Source organism: Budorcas taxicolor, chromosome 1 (assembly GCF_023091745.1).
Source record: "Budorcas taxicolor isolate Tak-1 chromosome 1, Takin1.1, whole genome shotgun sequence".
NCBI classification, from domain to species: domain Eukaryota; kingdom Metazoa; phylum Chordata; class Mammalia; order Artiodactyla; family Bovidae; genus Budorcas; species Budorcas taxicolor.
The window spans coordinates 152,598,523-152,623,412 of record NC_068910.1 but is presented as its reverse complement, the minus strand read 5'-3'; positions in this window follow the sequence as shown (position 1 = coordinate 152,623,412).

Genomic DNA, 24,890 nt, shown 5'->3' with positions numbered 1-24,890 from the left:
GGAAGAAGATCAAATATCTACTTTATATTACAAATCACAATATCACACAAGACTAGTAAGAAACAAAATGAAAGGCACTGCAGGAGGCATGGATTTTAAAAGGTCAAGAAGCTTTACCCTCAGGATACCTGCTTTGCCATTTTACTTCTCTAAACGGAGCTCTGCCTTTCCTAGGGAGGGACAATGAGCATGCATTAATATTTCTCAGGCAGTAGTTCTGCATTTTTTCCTCGTTTATCCCACTGACTTGTGTCTTGCTGGTGGTTTACTTGCTAAGTCATGTCCAACTCTGCAACCCCATGGTCTGTAGCCTGCCAGTCTCCTCTGTCCATGGAAATTCTTAGGCAAGAATACTGGAATCCCCCTCATATAAACAAAGAGAATAATAAAAGGATCTCATCTCTAGTTTACAGAGCAAATAAAAAACTAAGCCAGACTCATCAAATTCAATGTCTCTAATTCTCACACATTTATTTTCACACAAGTGAAGCCTAAAAGGAAAAACGCCCAGTGATGTACTAACATTGAACAGCAAGGTGACAGCAATATCCAAAGTTTCCCAGAGGGACTCTCTGATGTTCAGAGTAAAACAAACCCAACAACACCACCGATCCCTCCCCTAAGGAAGCAACAGTTACATTTACATGATCTGTGAACACTGAACATACCTGCAGGAAAATGTTGAAATGTAGCCTGCCACTTGCAGTGCAAAGTCTCCTTTGGTTTCCAAATTCACCTTCCTTAATTAACCCTATCAATTTAGCTTTTCACCCCTGGCATGTGTGGCCTCTAATGTATTTTGGATGCCTTGGAACCATTTGATTTTTTGACCATTATTTTCCCATTACAGAATAGATCATGTAAATGCATTTTCAGGTTTACTACAAGTAGAGAAGGCTTGCATGGCTTAATGAGAGTATATTTTTATCATGTCTTGCATTTGTCCTTAAATATTCACTTCTTTTATCAGCTCACGGAGAAATGGAAAAGACCAGGACCTCCTTGCTGCAGGTGGTGGTAGGGGAGAGTAGAAACAGGGTCTGATCCAGCAGAAGGGCTGCAAGATGGTGCAGTTTGTGCAAGGCATGAGACCCAGTATGTAGTGAAAAGAATTACTATGGGCAGAGGCAACAAGTACAACAACTAGGATATCCCAAAAGGTGAACAGAGTATGTGAATTTACAAATCCACAGTTAGCGATGATACTTTGAAGTCCAGGCAGGAAGGCACAAAGTACGGAAACATTTGATTTGGTAAAAAAGGTGATTCTCCCCAAATTAATCCCCAAATTCAGAGAAATTGTCATCAAAACCCTAAGATTTTTAAAACATAAATTTAGCAAGCTGCCTCTAAGCTTCATCTGGAAAGATAAATACCAAAGAATAAATAACCAAGACATTTTTGGTGGGGAAAAAAATGATGCACTAGTTCTGTCACATATAAAAATATACCATAAAGGTAGTTATCAAAATTTTATTGATGCCAGAATAAGAAAATTATGTAAATTGACTAGTGTTCAATTTAGAAACAGATCCATATATTATATAACATTAGTCTCTGGTAAATTAGCATTTAACAGAAAAACATCTGTCTGTAACTCACTGGGTAGGTTATACAATTTATTGTCCAAATCAGGACAATTTGAGAGTGTAAGGTAGTACCAGTGAGATGCTGGGACGACCACCAGACATTGGACTAGTGAAAGTCACTCAGTCATGTCTGACTCTTTGCGACCCCATGGATTGTCCATGGAATTCTCCAGGCCAGAACACTGGAGTGGGTAGACTTTCCCTTCTCCAAGGGATCTTCCCAACCCAGGGATTGAACCCAGGTCTCCTGCATTGCAGGCAATTCTTTACCAGCTGAGCCACAAGGGAAGGTCATTGTGGACTGGACTGCCCTATGCCAATCCAGACACATGGTTATGGAGTTAAAGATAAGGTTGTCCCTGCATAATTATTAATAGCTCCACAATTCATTCTCAAAGGTGTTCCAATTGGGGCAGTAAATCTTACGGTTGCTCTAGTATTAGGGTTCTGGTCACCAGGCAGGTATTCAAGAACCAAGCTCCAGGCTCTGAAAGAAGCTATGACAAGAAGAAAGCAAGTCCGCAGTTCACATATTGGAACAAATGGTAATATTTAGGTTACATCTGTGGGAACTGAGAGAGAGCAATCAAGGCAGAATCCTAGTTTTGATGACTTAGCAATACAAGAGACGGAGCATCGAGGATACTTGATATTGAATACCAAAGTTCTGATCAGGAGAGGCTGCCTCAAGTCAGAAGAAACTAGAAGGTAAAGACCAAGATTGGCACTGTGCAGGGGCAAGGAACAAGACAGGGCCTAACACAGCTTTTACTTTATTACTTTTATTTATCTTATAAGTATTACAAAATTTTAGTGAAATTTTTGAGACAAACTGGCCATTATTTTTCAATATTTTTTAAAAACCACCATAAAATGGTTCTCAGTATAAAAGGGAAAGAAGTTAAAATAAGGTAAAATATGTGAATGTGTTGCAGAGAACTGCTAAGGCTGCCAATACTGACCATATATGTGTTATTATCACTGAAATCTACATGCAATATTTATTGCTAGACAATTCTACATACATTGTGGTATGTAACCATAAAACCACTTCAGGTTGGTTTTGTTAGCTTCATCAAGCAGAGTAAGCTAAGGCTTTCAGAAAAGATACCTTATACCATTGTTCAGTGGCAGAGCCAGAACCCAGGTCTGACTCTTAGCCTTCATGTCTTATTGGTATCAGTGTTACTCTTTGCGTAGATGAATAGAGATGCATAAAAACATGGGGTAAGTTCAACAGACACATCTGGGAAAAACAATTACACAAAATCTAGTCAGAGATTTTAAGAGCATACATACTCATTAAATTATAATTATCTGTTTGCTTGATAATTTATGTGTTTACCTGATATGAGCAAAACTGCATATTAATCAGCCTCATCCTTGCCTGCTCTCATTTTTACACACTCCCCAGTCAACTGTCAGCAAATCCTGCCAGCTGTACCTTCACGGCGTTCTCAGCACCTCCACCACCACCATGCTGCTCCAAGGGTCTGTCATCTCTTGTCTTGACTGTTGCTACAACATCCATACAGGACTCCCTGCTTCAGTCCTTGGCCTCTGCAGTCTGTTCTCAGCACATCAGGCAGAGTGACTCCAGCAACATCTACGTGAACCATGTCTCTCTGACACTCAAAGTCCTGTAATGACTCCCCATTTCACTCAGAGTGAAAGTCAAGGCCTGACCACTGCCCACTAGCCCCACAGTGATCTGTTGCCTCTTAACTTTCTAACTCACCTCCAACCACATCCTCCAAACTCACTTTGCTGCCAAGCTGTTCCTCAAAAATAACAGTACACAATCATCTCGGCATGTTCACACTTGCCATTCTTCTGCCTTGAATGTGACATCTCTTTATTTTTTGCATGCTTGCATGCTAAGTCACTTCAGTCCTGTCTGACTCTGAAATCCTATGGACTGTAGCCCGCCAGACTCCTCTATCCATGGGATTCTCCAGGCAAGAATATTGGAGTGGGTTGCCATGCCCTCCTCCAAGGGATCTTCCTGACCCAGGGATCAAACCTGCATCTCTTATGTCTCCTGCATTGGAAGGAGGGTTCTTTACCACTGGTGTCACCTGGGAAGCCTCTCTTTATCTCTTAAACCGCAGGCTAAATCATTTATCACCTCAAGTCTGTACCAGCACACCAGCTTATCACTGAGGTTTCCCTAACTGCTGTAAATAAGTTATCAACCCCCTCCTCCCATAGCATCACCCGCCTCACCCTGTGGAACATTCTCCTAGGTGCTTACCACCAACTGACATGATATATGTACAGTCTTCTTTATCTTACCTCTTTATCTGCACTTGAATGTGTTAGGTTGAGCCACGTGAAATTACCATTTGCACAGGTCAAAAATGACTATCTACAATTTCATTTGGTTTAACAATATCTTTGTATGTGTGCATATGTGTGCACGTGCACTCAGTCATATCCGACTCTTAGCAGCCCCATGGATGGTAGGCCACCAGGCTCCTCTGTCCATGGAATTTTCCAGGCAAGAATACTAGCGTGGGTTGCCATTCTCTCCTCTAGGGGATCTGCCCAACCCAGGGATAAAACCCATGTCTCTTGTATTGTCTTCATTGGCAGGTGGATTCTTTACTACTAGCTCCACCTGGGAAGCCCAGTCTGTTTTATTCTTTGCTAAATTCCCTTACAAAGATAACAATGCCTTACATACACATTACATTTGCTCAAAAAATACTTATCAAAAAAGTATGTGTTTGAGGCAAATCGTAAAGAACTATAGCATACAGGAGTAGTCAAGTATCTTATCTAACTGGTAGGAATCACTTTCCATCTTAGCTCAGTTCGGTCCTTGGTTACCGTCTCATGTGCCCACCCAAATCATGGTGCTGGTCTGTCCTGAACCTCCTTGTGGATTCTTGGGAACTCAAAGCCAGAGGCAACCATACCATATGTCTCTGTCACTTTGAAGACCGAAAGCTCTGGGTCCTGTTGACATTTTCAGAAAAAGAAAATCTGTTACTTTTTGCTGCTGGTTCTTCTTGCATGTTACATACATGCAAAAGGGAAACCCGGCACAGGCAAGGACGTCTTCAGGCCCCGGGCAGGCTCCCAGCTCCACCAGTCATGCCTCGCTTCTGAGTGAGGCATAGGAGCAAGAGAAAAGGCCTAGGGTCTTTCCCTTTCTGCTCCCTTCACTCAGGCTTAGAGAGTCCTCGTTTCCAGTCTTAATACTTATGAAACACATTTTATTTTCTTATTTTCTTTTATTTCTTCTTAGCTTTTTACTCCTCTCTTTGCTTTCTTATAATCAATATGACCTTTCCATATTTGCATGAGTGATCACATCTATATAGCAGTAAAAGCTCAATAATCTCAGGCCACTATTCCCCCCTTTTTTAATTTGAGTTCAGAATAATTAAATAGGCTTCAGTCCTTTGTTTAGCCAAGTGTTGTTGTTGTTGTTGTTGTTTATCAGAACAGAACACCCTTAAATTCAGACAAGTGTACATGATTATCACTGGATGCAGGGAGGAGAATGTACATGTGGAAATGACTACAATGCATGTTCACTGCCTCTTCCTCCTCACTCTTCTCGCTAATCCATTCTCCAGATCAATTTCCCCACTGGGGACTCTAGACATTCACTGGGCACATTCACCGGGAAGCTTATGATACCTCATTTTCCTTTACTGAAATATTGCTGGGTTGCATGAGGTAAAGAGTTCCCCATTTGCCGGGTCTCACTTACAGAGAGAAAGTCATTAAGTCTTCATTTCCACTACAAAGCAAATGTTCAGGGTGCCTCTATTCAAAAATATTAACTCAACTTTTTTTTAGGGCAGGATTTTCTGCTTCAGTTAGTCCAAGCCTTCACTACCACACCTTTCTTCACACTAAGCCTTGGGAAGAGAGAAAGTAAAAGAAGTAAGGGTGAGCAGGATAGGAAACAGACCGAAATAGACCTCCAGAGCTCTTACTATGTCTGTCTTAGTCCATTCAGGCTGGTATAATAGAATACCACAGACTGGGTGGCTCACACATAAAGAACAGAAATGTATTTATCACAGTTCTAGAGCCTGGGAAGCCCAATATCAAGGTGCCAACAGACTGCGCGTCTTGTGAAGATCCACTTCCTGATTCGTGGATGGGCTGTCTTCTCACTGTATCCCCCCATGGCAGAAGAGCTGAGGGAGTTCTCTAGGGTTTCTTTTGCAAGGGCACTAATCCCATTCCCGAGGTCCCCACCCTGTGACCTAATCATCTCCCAAAGGTCCCATCTCTTAATATCATCACCTTTGGGGTTAGGATTTCAAGGTAAAAGATAGGGGGACACAAACAGTCAATCCACAACAATGTCTTGGGTCCTTATTCCTAGATCCCCTTGTTTCCATCTTGAGACATTGGTTAGATCTGGAGAGTCTGAAGAGGAAAAGACCAGAGGTTCAGGGAATAAGGTGATTCAAGATGGCAGCTCTGTGAGAAGTTACACAGAAAGGAGCTCTGATCCACTGTGGAGCTGTAAACCCTCTGCTCTCATTTGTAGTCCAGGAGAGGTGTAGGCAAGAACTGATTCTAGAAGTGCAGGACCTTCCTTTTCTCCATTCAGACTTGGAGCAGCTTTGCCATCCTTTTCTCCCTCATTGTCATTAGAGTGTTACTTGTGCAGTCACGTCCCACTCTTTGCAACCTCATGGTCTGTCATGGAATTTTCCAGGCAAGAATACTGGAGTGGTTTGCCATCCCCTTCTCCAAGGGATCTTCCTGACCCAGGGATTGAACTCAGGTCTCCTGCATCACAGGCAGATTCTTTACCATCTGAGCCACCAGGGAAGCCCATTGTCTTTAAGGGTATATCCAAAATGAGCACAAAGTAGGGACAATAGCTCACAACTATACAAACATTTTATTGCCATTTTAAAACTTAGGACAATTTTAAAGGTCAAAAGTACATTCCTTCTGTCTGCCATCTCAGTATTTTCCTTGTCTCTTTGGCCTTAATTTTGTCTAGAAGCTCTTCTCTAAGATAGCAAGATTTCAACTTCCAAGAGCTAACAGGTCTTCCAGAACCATCCTCAAACAAATGCAGGTAATAGAACTGCTTTCTGAACCAGGCTCACTTTCGTCTCTAACATATAATACTTGCAGCCTGATTCCAGAAATGCATCCAAAGTTCAGAGACATAGCATCTTTGACTTTTTGGAGCAAGAACTAATATGCAATTCTCACAAGAACAAGCAGGTTATTAAAGATGGTCAGAAGTTCACCAATTACTATTTCTTGCCAATTCACCAAGTTCATTGTTATGCTTATGCAGTTGATTTTTTTAAGACTTCCCATGTTCCTGATACTGGCCAAAAACAGGAAATTAAGCCTTCACCTATAGTGTAATATCTGATACTTGTACATTCTTAACAAATATTATATAAAGGAAGGGTTCAATAAAAGAAAAGGCTACAAAACCTGTTTAAAAGATAAAGAGAATACACTTTTTAGAAAGGGTATTGAAGAGGAATGATCTAAGACTCACATACTAAATAAAATAGAATTTTAACTCCTACTTTACTGAGACCTAAATTTCCTGTATTTCATACCCAAAATATTGGATTCTTAAAACAGACATTCTTTTTCTTGAGAGGTAATCACTTACCATCATCAGACATATCATTTATATCAAATGGTCACCCTGCTAGAGTATGTGGGGAACATTTTGAAACGATGAATAAGGCTCTTGTCAAACATGTTATTTCTTATGTAAATACAAATTCATTTACAACTGACAAGGCAATGAAGAAAATTAGAATCATTTTGCTTGAGTTTTGACACAAGCAGACATCAAGGGCAGCTCAGGGACTTATCCCCTTGTCTATAGCTGCCCTTCCTCCTGAGTTTCTGCATACATCCAGCGCCTGCTTCCCTTTCTCCTGGGTGTTGTGCTTGGAGTTTTCTTTACCATTCTCAGTCCTTCCTCACTTTCCCCCCAAATCCATTCACCCACCCCTGTCCCAGAACACCACTCTTTTCACTCTATTCCCCATGGCAATTAACGATCCTACCATCCATACACGCCCCAGGGAGAAACCTCGACGTGGTTTTTAAACCCTCTTACCATCACTTTGTCTCCATTGCATCCAACCAACCACCAAACCCTGACCTTACACCTTCCAAACACTGCCTGGATTTCCTAATTCTCTGTTGTCCCAAATTCCTTCAGCTCTGGCTTGGGTGATTGCCATCACCATTTAATGTCACGCTTATTATTTCATTCTGCTTCATTTAACCTCAACACTACCTTCAGAATGATGCTTCCTAAGGCCCACTTGACTTCATATTCCATGATGTCTGGCTCTAGGTGAGTGATCACACCATCATGATTATCTGGTTCATGAACAAAGCTCATGGAGTTCATGGAATTCCAGTTGAGCTATTTCAAATACTGAAAGATGATGCTGTAAAAGTGCTGCATTCAATATGCCAGCAAATTTGGAAAACTCAGCAGTGGCCATAGGACTGGAAAGGGTCAGTTTTCATTCCAACCTCAAAGAAAGGCAATGCCAAAGAATGCTCAATCTGCCACACAATTGCACTTATCTCACATGCTAGTAAAGTAATGCTTAAAATTCTCCAAGTCAGGCTTCAGTAATACGTGAACTGTGAACTTCCAGATGTTCAAGCTGGATTTAGAAAAGGCAGAGGAACCAGAGATCAAGTTCCCAACATCCGCTGGATCATTGAAAAAGCAAGAGAGGTCCAGAAAAACATCTATTTCTGCTTTATTGACTATACCAAAGCCTTTGACTGTGTGGATCACAACAAACTGTGGAAAAGTCTTCAAGTGATGGGAATACCAGACCACCTGACATGCCTCTTGAGAAACCTATATGCAGCTCAGGAAGCAACAGTTAGAACTGGACATGGAACAACAGACTGGTTTCAAATAGGAAAAGGAGTATGTCAAAGCTGTATATTGTCACCCTGCTTATTTAACTTATATGCAGAATACATCATGAGACATGCTGGGCTGGAGGAAGCACAAGCTGGAATCAAGATTGCTGGGAGAAATATCAATAACCTCAGATATGCAGAAGACATCACCCTTATGGCAGAAAGTAAAGAGGAACTAAAGAGCCTCTTGATGAAAGTGAAAGAGGAGAGTGAAAAAGTTGGCTTAAAACTCAACATTCAGAAAACTAAGATTATGGCATCCAGTCCCATCACTTCATGGCAAATAGATAGGGAAACCGTGGAAACAGTGGCTGACTTTATTTTTCTGGGCTCCAAGATTGCTGCAGATGGTGATTGCAGCCATGAAATTAAAAGATGCTTACTCCTTGGAAGGAAAGTTATGACCAGCCTAGATAGCATATTAAAAAGCAGAGACATGACTTTGCCAACAAAGGTCCATCTAGTCAAGGCTATGGTTTTTCCAGTGGTCATTCATGGATGTGAGAGTTGGACTGTGAAGAAAGCTGAGCGCTGAAGAATTGATGCTTTTGAACTGTGATGTTGGAGAAGACTCTTGAGAGTGCCTTGAACTGCAAGGAGATCCAACCAGTTCATCCTAAAGGAGATCAGTCCTGGTTGTTCATTGGAAGGACTGATGTTGAAGCTGAAACTCGAATACTTTGCCTACCTGATGCAAAGAGCTGACTCATTTGAAAAGACCGTAATGCTGGAAAGATTGAGGGCAGGAGAAGAAGGGGATGACAGAGGATGAGATGGTTGGATGGCATCATTGACTCGATGGACATGGGTTTGGATAGACTCCAGGAGTTGGTGATGGACAGGGAGACCTGGTGTGCTGTGGTTCATGGGGTTGCAAAGAGTCGGACATGACTGAGCAACTGAACTGAACTGAAGATCTTTTTTGTACAGTTCTTCCATGTATTCTTGCCACCTCTTCTTAATATCTTCTGCCTCTGTTAGGTCCAGACCATTTCTGTCCTTTATTGAGCCCATCTTTGCATGAAATGTTCCCTTGGTATCTCTAATTTTCTTGAAGAGATCTCTAGTCTTTCCCATTTTGTTGTTTTCCTCTATTTCTTTGCACTGATCACTGAGGAAGCCTTTCTTATCTCTCCTTACTATTCTTTGGAACTTTGCATTCAAATGGGTATATCTTTCCTTTTCTCCTTTGCCTTCAGCTTCTCTTCTTTTCTCAGCTATTTGTAAGGCCTCCTCAGGCAGCCATTTTGCCTTCTTGCATTTTTTTTTTCTGGGGATGATCTTGATCACTGCCTCCTGTATAGTGTCACAAACCTCCGTCCATAGTTCTTCAGGCACTCTGTCTATAAGATCTAATCCCTTGAATTTATTTGTCACTTCCACTGTATAATCGTAAGGGATTTGATTTAGGTCATACCTGAATGGTCTAGTGGTTTCCCCCACTTTCTTCAATCTAAGTCTTAATTTGGCAAAAAGGAGTTAATGATCTGAGCCACAGTCAGCTCCCAGTCTTGTTTTTGCTGACAGTATAGAGTTTCTCCATCTTTGGCTGCAAAGAATATAATCAATCTGATTTTGGTGTTGGCCATCTGGTGATGTCCATGTGTAGGGTCCTCTCCTGTGTTGTTGGAAGAGGGTGTTTGCTAGACATCCTAGAATATGAAGTCAAGTGGGCCTTAGGAAGCCAACTACGAACAAAGCTAGTGGAGGTGATGGAATTCCACTTGAGCTATTTAAAATCCTAAAAGATGATGCTGTGAAAGTGCTGCTCTCAATATGCCAGCAAATTTAGAAAACTCAGCAATGGCCACAGGACTGGAAAAGGTCAGTTTTCATTCCAATCTCAAAGAAAGGCAATGCCAAACAATGTTCAAACTACCACACAATTGCACTCATCTCACACACTAGGAAACTAATGCTCAAAATTCTCCAAGCCAGGCTTAAGCAATAAGTGAACCATGAACTTCCAGATGTTCAAGCTGGTTTTAGAAAAGGCAGAAGAACCAGAGATCAAATTGCCTACATCTGCTGGATCACCAAAAAAGCTAGAGAGTTCCAGAAAAAACATCTATTTCTGCTTGATTGACTATACCAAAGCCTTTGACTGTGTGGATCACAATAAACTGTGGAAAATTCTGAAAGAGATGGGAATACCAGACTACCTGACATGCCTCTTGAGAAATCTGTGTGCAAGTCAAGAAGCAACAGTTAGAACTGGACTTGGAACAATAGACTGGTTCCAAATTGGGAAAAGAGGTACATCAAGGCTGTATATTGTCACCCTGCTCATTAAACGTATATGCTGAATACATCATGAGAAATGCTGGGTTGGATGAAGCACAAGCTGAAATCAAGATTACTGGGAGAAATATCAATAACCTCAGATATGCAGATGACACCACCCTTATGGCAGAAAGTGAAGAAGAACTAAAGAGCCTCTTGATGAAAGTGAAAGAGAAGAGTGAAATGTTGGCTTAAAGCTCAACATTCAGAAAACGAAGATCATGGCATCTGGTCCCATCACTTCATGGCAAATAGCTAGGGAAACAGTGGAAATAGTGGCTGACTTTATTTTTGGGGGTGGGGGGGGCTCCAAAATCACTGCAGATGGTGACTGCAGCCATGAAATTAAAAGATGCTTACTCCTTGGAGGGAAAGTTATGACCAGCCTAGATAGCATATTAAAAAGCAGAGACATGACTTTGCCAACAGTGGTCCATCTAGTCGAGGCTCTGGTTTTTCCAGTAGTCATGTATGGATGTGAGAATTGGGCTCTAAAAAAGCTGAGTGCTGAAGAACTGATGCTTTTGAACTGTGGTGTTGGAGAAGACTCTTGAGAGTCCCTTGGACTGCAAGGAGATCCAACCAGTCCATCCTAAAGGAGATCAGTCCTGGTTGTTCACTGGAAGGACTGATGTTGAAGCTGAAACTCCAATGCTTTGGCCACCTGATGTGAAGAGCTGACTCGTTTGAAAAGACCGTGATGCTAGCAAAGATTGATGGCAGGAGGAGAAGCAGATGACAGAGGATGAGATGGTGGAGGCATCACTGACTCAATGGACATGAGTTTTGGTAAACTCTGGGAGTTGGTGATGGGCAGGGAGCCTGGCATGCTGTGGTCCAAGGGGTCACAAAGAGTTGGACATGACTGAGTGACTGAACCAAACTGAACTGTACCTTCAGAATAATGTTTCAAGTATATAAATATGATCATGTTGTTTGTTCTAATTTTTAAAATGTGTCATGAATTTCAAAATAGAAAGTTTTTTGAAATGCCTAGTAGGACTCCTCATCTTTAAGATGAAGCCCAGGACCTCTTCATGGCCTTTGCAAAGCAGGATCTGACTCTTGACTTTGTTTCCTATATGTACCAACAAACAACCATCCCAGCCAAAAATTTAATGTGATCTCAGGATATAAATAGAAGGAGGTAATAGGTTTGCCATCCTCAACACTAACCAAATGACACTGTATCAGAAAAACAGAATTTTACATTGTTTAAGAGGGAAGCCTCTGAATGTAGGCTGCTGGAATTCATATCCTGTCTCCTCTACTTTCCAGCTCTGTGACTTTGAGCAAGTTATTTCATGTCCTTATGTTTTAGTTTCCTCATCAATAGATAGGAATAAGATTATCTGTCTTATAGAGATTTTATAGCAACTAAATTATGTATAGTGCTATTAAATAATAAATTTTAGTATTCTGATGTATGTGATACTTTAGGAGAAACATTAACTAATGGAGCATAGCCTGGGATGGTGACTAAAATAAAAAAGACATTGAGTCATGTCATGTGAAGAACAGTTAAATAAAATGCAGTACATATTGAAGAAGTATTGGCAGGATAATACAGCTGTACTAAAACATCTGGAAAACAATCCAGAGTGTAGACTCAGGAACAATAGTGGAACTCTGTGAAAATAGACTCCATTTCAAATTCTGGAAACACTTTCCATTAGATACAAATGTCCACCGATGGGAGGGTTTTTCTCCAGAGAAAATGGGTTTCCCACCAATAGAATTGTTTTGTTTAATCAATAATTAGATAACTCCTTGTTTAGAATTTCATAATGGGATTGAAGCACTAGATAGAAGGGAGAATAATAATTTCTAAAGGTCTTATGAGTCTCAGATCACAAGAGCTTAACCTATCAGTTGATAGTAAGTAGGAGTTTCTAGAAATTGATTCTTTTTGGTAAATTGTATAAAGCATAAATATCACTAACACCAGCTTAAACATTGCTCTTTGGGGTCGAAAAGAGTCAGACACAACTGAGCAACTGAACTGACCGTCAGCTTAGGTTGATTTATCATCCAGCTTCCCTTAATAAGGGCTTCCCAGGGGGCTCGGTGGTAAAGAATCTGCCTGCTAATGCCGGAGGTGTGGGTTCCATCCCTGGGTCAGGAAGATCCCCTGGAGGAGGAAATAACCCACTCCAGTATTCTTGCTGGGAAAACCCCTTAACAAAGGAGTCTGGAGGGCCAGTCCATAACGTCATAAAGAGTTGGACGCAACTGAGTGATTGAGCATGTTAGCATGTTACCTCAATAAACAGTGCTGTGTAAACTCAAGGTCTAGCATATTCCCCAGTATCTGAGACAACCTCCCTGGCCCAAGATTCGTAACGGGCAGTTCTAGCCAGATGTCCTCAAGTGGCAGCTATCTCTAGCTATTGCAGCTGCATTTCCCTTTATCTCTTACAAAGTTCCTTAAAAGAAACAATGACAATTTTCCTTTGCTACTACTGGCTTGCCATGCTTATTTTCATTCATTGACATGTTCTGAAAGCAATATGGCAAAAGCAAGTTTGAGAAGAGCTTTACTTTGACATTACATATCAGTTTAAATAGAACGAGAAACTTCAGAAGCAAAGAAGTGAGTCTTCTCTTGACTCTGACACAACTTGGAGCTTTGAGATAAGTCCATTAAGAAGAGCTACTCGAGTTCCTTCTGTGTGCTCAGTCACTCCAGTCATGTCTGACTCTTTGCGACCCCATGGACTAGCCCAGGCTCCTCTGTCCATGGGATTTCCCAGGCAAGAATACTGGACTGGGTTGCCATTTCCCTTCTCCAGGGGATCTTTCTGACCCAGAAATCAAACCCAGGTCTTCTGCATTGCAGGCAGACTCTTTACCATCTGAGCCACCAAGGAAGCCCAATAATTTTATTTTAAAAATAAAGAAACAGGCTAAGTTATGCTTAATTGCCAACTCAGAGCCACATAGTCAATAAGGAAGAAGGCAGAGAGTCACACAGTGACCAATAAAAATGGAATGCACTTGCCTCCTGGTCTATCTTAGTTGTGCCATAAACATCTCCCTACTTGTTCCATGCTCTCTCTCTCTGTATCATCAAGCCAAACAAGCCTCAAATCATCTCAAATTTTTAGAGTAGGGGAGGCCTGCTTGTTGTTCTCCATGGTCCCAATCTCAGAAACACACCAAAGCCAGTCTTTAGATCTGAGTATAGACCTAAATGTTAGAGTTTGTACTTGTACTTCATTCTTTGACCTGGACTTGTCTGGACTAGCAAGTTAGGATGTCTCCCCCATGTAGCTAGCACTCAAACTCAAACTCCTGGTCCCTGACACTGGACTCTTCCTTACCAATGCCAGCATAAGAGAGACGTTATAATTTAATCCCTAGTTTTCAGCTGGCATGTCAAGGCACACTGTGCTGTAGTTGATTGTGAATGGCACAGCATCAAAGTTAGTACATAACTGAGAGTCTATGCTGCAACTTGACCTTCAGAACTTGGTACTGCCCATGCAGCGGAGTCCAAGAAAGTTAATGTCATGAAGGGAGTAGGACCAAGAATCACTACTTTAAAAGAAAGGCTCATCTTATATTGATACTTGAGAAGCAAAAGGCAAGGGCAATGATGAACCCCAGTGCACCAATTATCAACTCCTCCCAGACTTGATTTTCACAGCTCTTCACACTACAGTTATAGAGCATGGACTCTCCACTTCGAGAACTTCTGACCTCTCACCCAGCCACCATACACTATCCCCACATCAATGGGCCTATTCAATCGCCCTTTTCAGAAAGTCTTCGTCTTCTTTGGCTCTCAACTCCCCCTGCCTCCAGTTGTTGGAGGTAGGTATTAACAACCTTCATGTTTACAGATAGGGAAGTTGAGGTTCACAGATGTTGATTAACTCATTCCATGTCACAGAGCAAGGAAGGACAGAATGAAAGTGAGATGTAAAAACAATTCCATCTGCCTCTCTGTTCCTTGCTGCCTCTTTCCAATCTAGGGATAGGCAGGTGGGTTGAAGAAAAAGTAGGATTCCAAATTCTGTCAGTCACTCATTTTCTTGGGTGGTTTATCTTAGTCCCATAGGTTCTTAGCGCATAATGTAGAACCCAAGATCTTATATGCTACAAAACATAGGCAATGGGAGGCTTTAATCAAACTTCTTCAAGGTATTTATATTACTTACGGGGCTTTCTGGGTAACTAAATTATTATGACATTAGGCATTTTCCAGACAATGGTGAAAACTTAGGTTTAAAAGAGGACTAAATATTTAGTTTAATATTTGTAAGAGTCTTTCACCACAGAATCCAAGCAGTAAGAATAGGCTTTCCTTCAACCTGTATCCATCAAAAAAGAGTCACTATTCCTATTACTGAAAGTTTTTTTTTTCCTTTTATCTTTAAATACAGGCTTTTCCACTAGGTCAAAGCAGGATTTAGAATTTAAAATATATTTTCCTTTGCCTGCTTAGTGCATTTTGAATTGTAAAACTTTCTCTTACAATTAGATCCATTTGCCTTTTACCTGCAGCTTAAAAAACTATCCAAGTCTCAATATCGACATGTGCCCTAAAATATTTCTGACAGCTCTTTCAACTTAAAAAGGCCAGTACTCAATGACTTCTCTGAATTTTGTCTCAAATCCCTTCAGTGAAAATAATGGTCTTAATTTGGCACATTATATATATTAGAATATTTAATAAACATTTATATACATATAAATAAATGGCTGCCAATAGTCCCAGATTACTTATTTTAATTAATCCTCACACAACATATTTTGAAGGTTGCATTAGTATTCCCACTTTATAGATAAGGAGATTGAGACTCAAAGAAGGTAATTAGCTTGCATCCTTTAATATTAATAGGATAAGAGCAGAAATGGACTTTGAACTCAGTTTCTTCTGCTTCCAGAGTTAATGATTTCTTTTTTTAAGTTTGCTTTACATTCTTTTTTTTTTTTTAATTTTTATTGGATTTCTGTTGATTTATAATCTTGTGTTGCTTTCAAGTGTACAGCAAAGTGAATCAGTTACACATATACATATATCCACCCCTCTTTTCTTCTGAATTTTTAATTATTTTTAATGGATAAAACACTTATTACCTAAAATTTTGAAAAGTATCAGTACAGAGCAGTACACAATGAAAAGTACCCCCAGCCCACAATTCTCATCTGAGACACTCAATTCTCCTCAGAATCAGTGATCAATTTCCAGTATATTCTTCCACACATATTTTTATACAAATGTAAGCAAATGTTTTATATTTTCCTTCTTTTAATTCAAATTAAAATTAGTATTATAGTACTAGAATTATATTAATCTAGTATTCAAATTATTAATATTAAGCACATAAAATAAAGCTTGGAAGCAAATCTTAAACACATATTTTTTAAAAAGCAATGAATACTCTATCTCAGATTGCTATCATATCAGTGCAGAGAAAGAAGAAAGAATATCACTAACTTATGAACCCAGTGTATTCTGACCCTATACCCTTAAGGGAGAAACGTTTTAAGGAGAAAAAGAACTGTAAAGAAATCTGAATTTTACTCATTTGTTTCTTGTTGGTAGTGGAGCAGGGTAGTTATCCTAAAACTATTTTGAGTATATTGTAGAACAGAGAAAAATAAACAAACTAATGTAATTGGAAATCATAGGTTATCATGTGAGAGAAGGAGACATAGATATAAGAAAAGTGGGAAAGAAAAGCCTGTGCTGCTGGATTAGAATATTATGGACTGAACATTTGTGTCCCCCCGTTTATATGTTAAAGCCCTAACATTCAAAGTGATGGTATTCGGAAGACTTCCCTGGTGGCTCACACAGTAAAGAGTCTGCCTACAATGTGGGACACCCAGGTTCAATGCCTGGGTGGGAAGATCTGGAGAAGAAAATGGCAACCCACTCCAGTACTCTTGCCTGGAAAATCCCATGGACAGAGAAGGCTGGTCAGCTATAGTCCATGGAGTCTCAAAGAGTCAGACACAACTGAATGGCTTCACTTTCACTCTTTTTTAAGATTCCTTTCTCACATAGGTCATTACAGAGTACCGAGTTCCTTGTGCTATACAGTGGGTTCTTATTAGTTATCTATTTTATATGTAGTAGTGGAGAAAGCGATGGCACCCCACTCCAGTACTCTTGCCTGGAAAATCCCATGAATGGAGGAGCCTGGTAGGCTTCAGTCCATGGGGTCGCTAAGAGTCGGATACGACTGAGCGACTTCACTTTCACTTTTCACTTTCCTGCATTGGAGAAGGAAAAGGCAACCCACTCCAGTGTTCTTGCCTGGAGGATCCCAGGGATGGGGGAGCCTGGCGGGCTGCCGTCTACAGGGTTGCACAGAGTCAGACACTACTGAAGCGACTTAGCAGCAGCAGCAGCGTGTATATGCCAATCTCAGTCTCCCAATTTATCCCTCCCCGCACTTACACCCTGGTAACCACAGTTTGTCTTCTACATCTGTGACTCTATTTCTAGTTTGTAAATAGGTTCATTTGTACCGTGTTTTCAGATGAGAGCATGACTTTTGGAGCTGGACAGGCTTGGGTTGAAATTCTGACTCCACCACTTAATAGCTATGTGACCTCAGAAATTTACTTCCTTTTCTGAATATCAACTTCCTCTCCTGGTAAATAGAAAGAGCTCTCATAAGGGTTACGGTCAGAATTAAATAAAGCAATGCATTTAAATGCATTATTTTTATGGATCTAAGGAAATACTTCATACCTTTATGTTTATTATTATCATTTCTAGTTTTTCTCTATTAAAAGTTCCTATTGTAGTTTATCCTCCTTGATTTTTGCCTGAAATAGAGCAAGAATTGAACCACATTCACCAAGAGGAGATGAACGGTTTCAGCATAAATCTGTCATTTGTACCAATCTAGCAGACACATGTGAGTTATGAGCAGGTTTTCTCGCCCCAACTGTGTATGTGTGATGCCCGATAGAGAGAATGTTTAACAATTCAAACTGGTTTTAAATATGTAGCATGAAGAGAATCAAACTGAACATCAGATGTGGTTATCCACTTGAAAATTTCATTAAGAAATGAATTATTGTGTAGTGCAATAATTAAGACCGCAGAGAAATGTATTTTCCATTTCTGCATAGAACTTTTCAAAAAATGAATTAAATGGAAGAGCCATTGATTAGTATGGCCAATTTGGGAAAAAAAAAAAATTTTTTTTTTCTCCAATTTCCTCCAAATGGAAAACACTGACTATTTGCTGAGTGCCTACTCAATGCCATTCCGTATTTTAAGTCAGCTGTATGGCAATTCTTTATGACATTCATTCAGTTCAGTTCAGTTCAGTCGCTCAGTCGTGTCCAACTCTTTGCAACCCCATGAATCACAGCACGCCAGGCCTCGCTGTCCATCACCAACTCCTGGAGTTCACTCGGACTCGCGTCCATCGAGTCAGTGATGCCATCCAGCCATCTCATCCTCTGTCGTCCCCTTCTCCTCCTGCCCGCAATCCCTCCCAGCATCAGAGTCTTTTCCAATGAGTCAACTCTTCGCATGAGGTGGCCAGAGTACTGGAGTTTCAGCTTTAGCATCATTCCTTCCAAAGAAATCCCAGGGCTGATCTCCTTCAGAATGGACTGGTTGGATCTCTTTGCAGTCCAACGGACTTTCAAGACTGTTCTCCAATATCGCAGTTCAAAAGCATCAATTCTTCAGCGCTCAGCTTTCTTCACAGTCTAACTCTTGCATCCGTACATGACTACTGAAAAAACCATAGCCTTGACTAAACGGACCTTAGTCGGCAAAGTAACGTCTCTGCTTTTGAATATGCTGTCTAGGTTGGTCATAACTTTCTTCCAAGGAGTAAGCATCTTTTAATTTCATGGCTGCAATCACCAAAAAAATAAAGTCTGACACTGTTTCCACTGTTTCCCCATCTATTTCTCATGAAGTGATGGGACCAGATGCCATGATCTTCGTTTTCTGAATGTTGAGCTTTAAGCCAGCTTTTTCACTCTCCTCTTTCACTTTCATCAAGAGGCTTTTCAGTTCCTCTTCACGTTCTGCCATAGGGTGGTGTCATCTGCATATCTGAGGTTATTGATATTTCTCCCGGCAATCTTGATTCCAGCTTGTGCTTCCTCCAGCCCAGCATTTCTCACGATGTACTCTGCATATAAGTTAAATAAGCAGGGTGACAATATACAGCTTTGACACACTCCTTTTCCTATTTGGAACCAGTCTGTTGTTCCATGTCCAGTTCTAACTGTTGCTTCCTGACCTGCATACAGATTTCTCAAAAGGCAGGTCAGGCAGTCTGGTATTCTCATCTCTTTCAGAATTTTCCACAGTTTATTGTGATCCACACAGTCAAAGGCTTTGGTATAGTCAATAAAGCAGAAATAGATGTTTTTTCTGGAACTCTTTTGCTTTTTCGATGATCCAGCAGATGTTGGCAATTTGATCTCTGGTTCCTCTGCCTTTTCTAAAACCAGCCTGAACATCTGGAAGTTCACAGTTCACATATTGCTGAAGCCTGGCTTGGAGAATTTTGAGCATTACTTTACTAGCATGTGAGATGAGTACAATTGTGCGGTAGATTGAGCATTCTTTGACATTGCCTTTCTTTGGGACAGAATGTGGTCCACTGGAGAAGGCAATGGCAAACCACTTCAGTATTCTAGCCTTGAGAACCCCAAGAACAGTATGATATTCGTTACTACTTCGATTTCCATGATGAGAAAAAATGAGGCTCAGGGAAGTTTAACAATGTATTTACATTATATAATTAGTACATTGTGGAGCTGTAGTAATTATGGAAGGATTTCAACCTGAAACTAATTTCAAATTTCTTTCAATTAAGCCCTGAGATCATCATTTCTGATAGCTGTTATGACTGTAAATGTGATGCAAAACTTATTTCATCGCATGACATGCATAACAATCTTATACTAAACCCCATACCCACACTTGTCTGACTTGTCTGTCTCCTCATCTAGATACACCATAAGCGCCATAGATCAGGGCCATGCAGTTGTGCTCATCACTATACCTCCAACACCCAGGCTCAGTGCCTGCCACACGGTTACATCTTCAATAAATATTTGTTGAATGAAGAAATGAATGCTGATTTAACTGAAAGAATAGAGTGCAGCTCCACAGTCATCCTTTCACAGGTGGCACCCTAAAGTTTGGAGAGTGCAAGGACAGAGTGTTTTGTCTGCACTTAAGCAATTAGTGATAGAATGGAATGTTAGAAGCCCAGAGCCTCCAGATGGCTGAGCTCAATGAGCCAAGTTACTAGCAGGTTAAAGAACAGGTACGTTATTTAACTTGAGCTGTGTCCTCCTGAAACAGAAATCAAGCACATCTCAACTACATGAGCAAAAGTTGGTCCACGTGTGTGACAAAAGTCATAAGTGACTCCCACACCCATCTCCAGGCAGAGGAGTCCATACGTGGTCAACCCAGCTATTAAGAAGCAGCCTGCACTAACAGTTCAGAGAATCATTCCTATCTGATCCTTTTCAAAGAGGATACAATGTTCAGTGATAAACTTCTTTACCTCTACAGATGAAGAGTAAGTGGAACTATTCACTCAGTCTTCCAGGCATCAGATGGGGGAGAAAGGTCTTTACGTTCCTGTTGTGAGGCATTGTCAAGAGGCTATTTAGTAGCACTTGCTAGTCCTTCAGATGGTAACATTTAAGGTGTGAACAGAGAAATAGGAACCCAACAAAGAAATGGAATAAGCAACTCGGGAGTAAGAGAGAACCAAGAGAGCTTTGCTCTTTAAGTCAAGGTGGTAACACATTTTTAGAAGGAATCAAATTCGGCAAACTGAAAGAAATAACAAATTCAGCAACCTTATTTAAGGTGTGGAAAGACAAGAAGCTATTGGACATACCCACTGGGAAGCTGTAGCACCCTTAGGAAGAGCAGCTCGGGTATAGCGTAAATGTCGATGTATTATTCTGACTCCTCCATGAACTATCCTTAGAAGCAGAAATAGGTGGCTTGGTGCCTGCACATGGAACACACTTACAAATGCTATCTAACAGATACTCAAATGACTTAATTAAAACAAGGTATAGTAATTCACTTCGAAAGAAAACATTCCAAAGATGTTTAAAACTGCTCTTAATAAGAAATACCAGTGTTTTCTAAATTAAATCACTAGGTCTAAAATTATCACCCTACATTTGGCTTCTCCCTCCAAAGGCCCTGGAGCCAAAACAACTCAGTTCCTGGGGAGAACATATAATCTGCCGTCTGCAAGAGATACAGTCCCATGTTAGAAGCATTCCTAAATTTCTGTGCTTCAAGTGACCTTTTAAGTTGCTGCTGTGATGTCATTAGTGTTACAATTTTACACAAGATTAGATATGTAATTAGGTGTTAAATAGTTCTGCTGGCTCCTGCTTGCTATTTAATAAAGCAGAATGCATTAAGAGCACCCCATATGCATAGCTCAAGGCCACGGACACTAAAAAACTGCATCCACTTTGCTCTTTCCCTGCCTTGCATGCCACTTGTCCTTGCAGCTGTCACCTTGAGGCTTCGGTGCTGACAGGAAATGAAAAGCCACAGCGCAGTATCCCTCATAGAACTGTTACTCTCCAGCTGAAGCTTCTAGAGGCAAGGGGAGTTTCCATAAAGAACTCAGGTGAAACCAGAACCTGAGAATTTTTAGCAGAGTTTCCCACCTTGGCTGCACCTCAGAGTCACCCAGAAAGCTTTTTAAAAAATTCTGACACCAGGGACCCACCCCTAGAGATTCTCACTGGTCTGGTTTGAGATCTAGGCACCAAGATTTTTTTTTAAATTCCTCCCAATGATTATATTTTTCAGCCAGTGTTCAGAGTCGCTGCATTTATGCTCCTCTGGCTTGAGATGGGTATCAAGGTGAATGAGGAAGTATAATACTTCAGATTTCATTATCTCAATACCTCAGAAAACTGTTTTCTCTCTGCCTCTGACCAGTAAGAAAAAGAAAATCAATAGTCTCAATGTACAAGTACAAGTCTCCTTAATTAGACTTTTTACAAAAAAGATAAATCTAATTCACTACTCTTAAAATTATGAACAAGGGGGAAAAGAAGTAAACTAATGTTTAGCATGTGCCTTGATTTACTCAAGGTACTTTTGCATCTGTTAAGTTACTAATCTTCCAAGCAACCCAGAAAAATAAGTATTATCATTCCCATTTTTACAACTGGGGAAACTAAGACACAGAAATGTTAAACTGACTTGTTTAAAGTCACGCAGTCGATAGGTGGTGATGCCAAGAGGCAAACAAACATCTGACTCTCCTGCTCACATTCTCATTAGAATATGCTGCCATTTCTAAAGAAAACCTTACTGAGTGATAGTTCAGCAAGTAATAGAAACTTTCTGTCCAAGTCAACAAAAGGGACAGAGGGAGGGGCTTCCCTGGTGGCTCATGGTAAAGAATCCACCTGCCAATGCGGAAAACATGGGTTCCATCCCCGGGCCAAGAAGATTCTGCGTGCCTCAGAGCAACTAAACCCATGTGCCACAAATCTAAGCCTGAGCTCTAGAGCCCAGGAACTGCAACTACTAACTCCTGAGCACTCAGAGTCCGTGCCTTGCAACCAAACAAGCCACCGCTATGAGAAACCGACGCACTGCAACTAGTGCAGCCCCTGCTCACTGCCACCAGAGAAGGCCCACGCACAGCAACGGAGACCTAGCCAAACCAAAAATAGATGTATTTTTTAAAAATAAGAGGAGAGAGAGAGAGGCGGAAGGAGCAGTACAATCAGGAGAAGGAAAGCGAGGAGGTAGGGAATGGGAAAAAGAACCGCATCCTGAGCTCAGGAAAAGACCTGGAATGAGACAACAGCGCGTCCAGCAGTAGGGAGCCGCAACACAGGAGGCCAAGGTCGGAACCTATGGTCCTGTTACCAAGCAGGGGCCCATACCGTGGCACTAGCTTTGGAGAAAAGAAAGCGCTTTGTTGTGAGGTTGACCAGCAAGAAAACAGGAAGCAAGCCTCTCAAATCTGTCTCTGAGATCCAGGGATCAAGGTGGGTTTTAAAGGGTTAGGAGAATTGCAAACTTGGAAGCTGATTGGCTATTCTCCTATCAGTCTGTATAAACTACTGGTACTGCTGGAAGCCAAGTTTTCCTTACTGAAGGATTTCTTGCTTCATAAAGGGCTCTGGTGGCAACATTTTTATTCTTTGAGTTCCAGAGACTGAAGATTCTTGGCCAGGGTGATCTTGAAGACCAAAGTTTCCATCCTACAGATGCACAGTGCTGTCTCTATAAAATAACTGCAGGTTTGATTAATCAACAACCTGCTTTAAGGAAGCAAAACCAGTTTAAGCTGGTCAGTATTTCACGTGCTGTTTAGGTCATACTTTCCAAAAACAGATACTTAGATGGTCAAGGCAGGCAGTGAACATGACTAGTGCATCACTGTGGGTCCTGCATTGTGCCAAAAGAAGGCATAAGATGCAGCCCTGCCCTGGAGGCCCACAGCATTGCTCTACCAGAGGCGGGTACCAAGAGCTGGGAGCCAGGCTGAGGAAGCTGTTTGTGGGGGTGAGAAAAAGCTTCACAGAAGAGATGACACCTGAGATGGCCTTGGAAACAGAAGAACTCATTCACCCAGCAGCAAAGGGAGGCAGAGAGGAAATGTGAGCTGAGTCAGAGAGGTAGAAACCCACCGAGGTGTATGCCTGAGAAATGGAAAGAGGCCCTCTATAAATTCCTGAAGCAAAGAAATTCTTACATGCTCCCTGATTGCTGCTTTCATTCAAAGCTGAGATTATGTCTTTTAGGGCATCTGGTTTTCAGACCATATTGATTACCTGCAATCATATTGTCGAGGCTCAGCCAGGTTCACCCCAGTTCCTGGTCTTTGGATGACAGAATTCATTCCAAGTTTCCTCCCCCTGCCCTCAGCCCCAAGCATCCACCATTACAGGTCTCTTTTCCATACTAGGATTCCAAATTACAAAATTTTATAAAGTGGTTTCTTTGTCTCCATATCAATTTTCTAATCATAATTCAAATGAGGTGTTCCTTGTCTTATAAAGTGAACAGAGTTAATTACTTGAGATGTTCAGGAGAGATGCATTTGAGCTGAGGGACCCACCAAACCAACTCCTGTTAACATATTCTGGGTGTTTCTTTGAAGCCTGGAACTTTTTTCAACCTCCACAGAACCTTTATACTGTTGTCCTTAAAGCTACTCATTTAATTTTAATTAACAACAAACTCAGCTGGTTTTAAATAATAGTTTGTAAAAGAAAACTGGAGTGGAGAAACTCCAAATCCACTTCTTAGGATAAGCTGAGGAGTCATTAAGTCCTTTCCAACAATCATTAGACAGTTAATTAGAATAAGGATACCTTTCATCTCTTCCCTTCTGTATCATCTTCAAACAGCAGCGCAAGGGTGCAATGCTGAAACGACACGTAGTCTGAAAGCATTGTTAAGTATGTTAAAATCACCACAGCCCCTTTCACTTGGAATAATTTCAAATCATTTATAATATGGATGGTGTGTCTATTAAAGCCTGGCTTATATCTAGTAACAGGATGGTGAGAGCTCAGCAATTTATTGCTTTACCTGAATTCAAAGTGTGCCCCTTTTTTTGTCTGCTCCAACCCAACCCTTTAGTCACCTTGAGGAGTGACTAAAAAGATAAGAAGATTCCACCAGAGTCAGTGTTGAAATACCTTCCTGAAGGTTTAAGCCAATCTTCATTCTTATAAAGTAGGTCATTTAGCTTACACAGTGGCTCAGGTGATAAAGAATCTGCCTGCAATGCAAGTAGACCTGGGTTCAATCCCTGGGTCAGAAGTATCCCCTAGAGAAGGGAATAGCAATTCATTGCACTATTCTTGCCTGGAGAACTCTATGGACAGAGGAACCTGGTAGGCTATAGCCCATGAGGTCACAAAGAGTCATACGTGACTGAGCGACTAACACACACACACACACACACACACACACAAATCATTCTTATTTCCTAAAGACTGTCTGGGCTTTACTAATGGCTCAAAGGTTAAAGAATCTGCCTGCAATGCGGGAGACCCAGGTTCAATCCCTGGGTTGGGAAGATCTCGTGGAGAAGGAAATGGCAACCCACTCCAGTACTCTTGCTTGGAAAA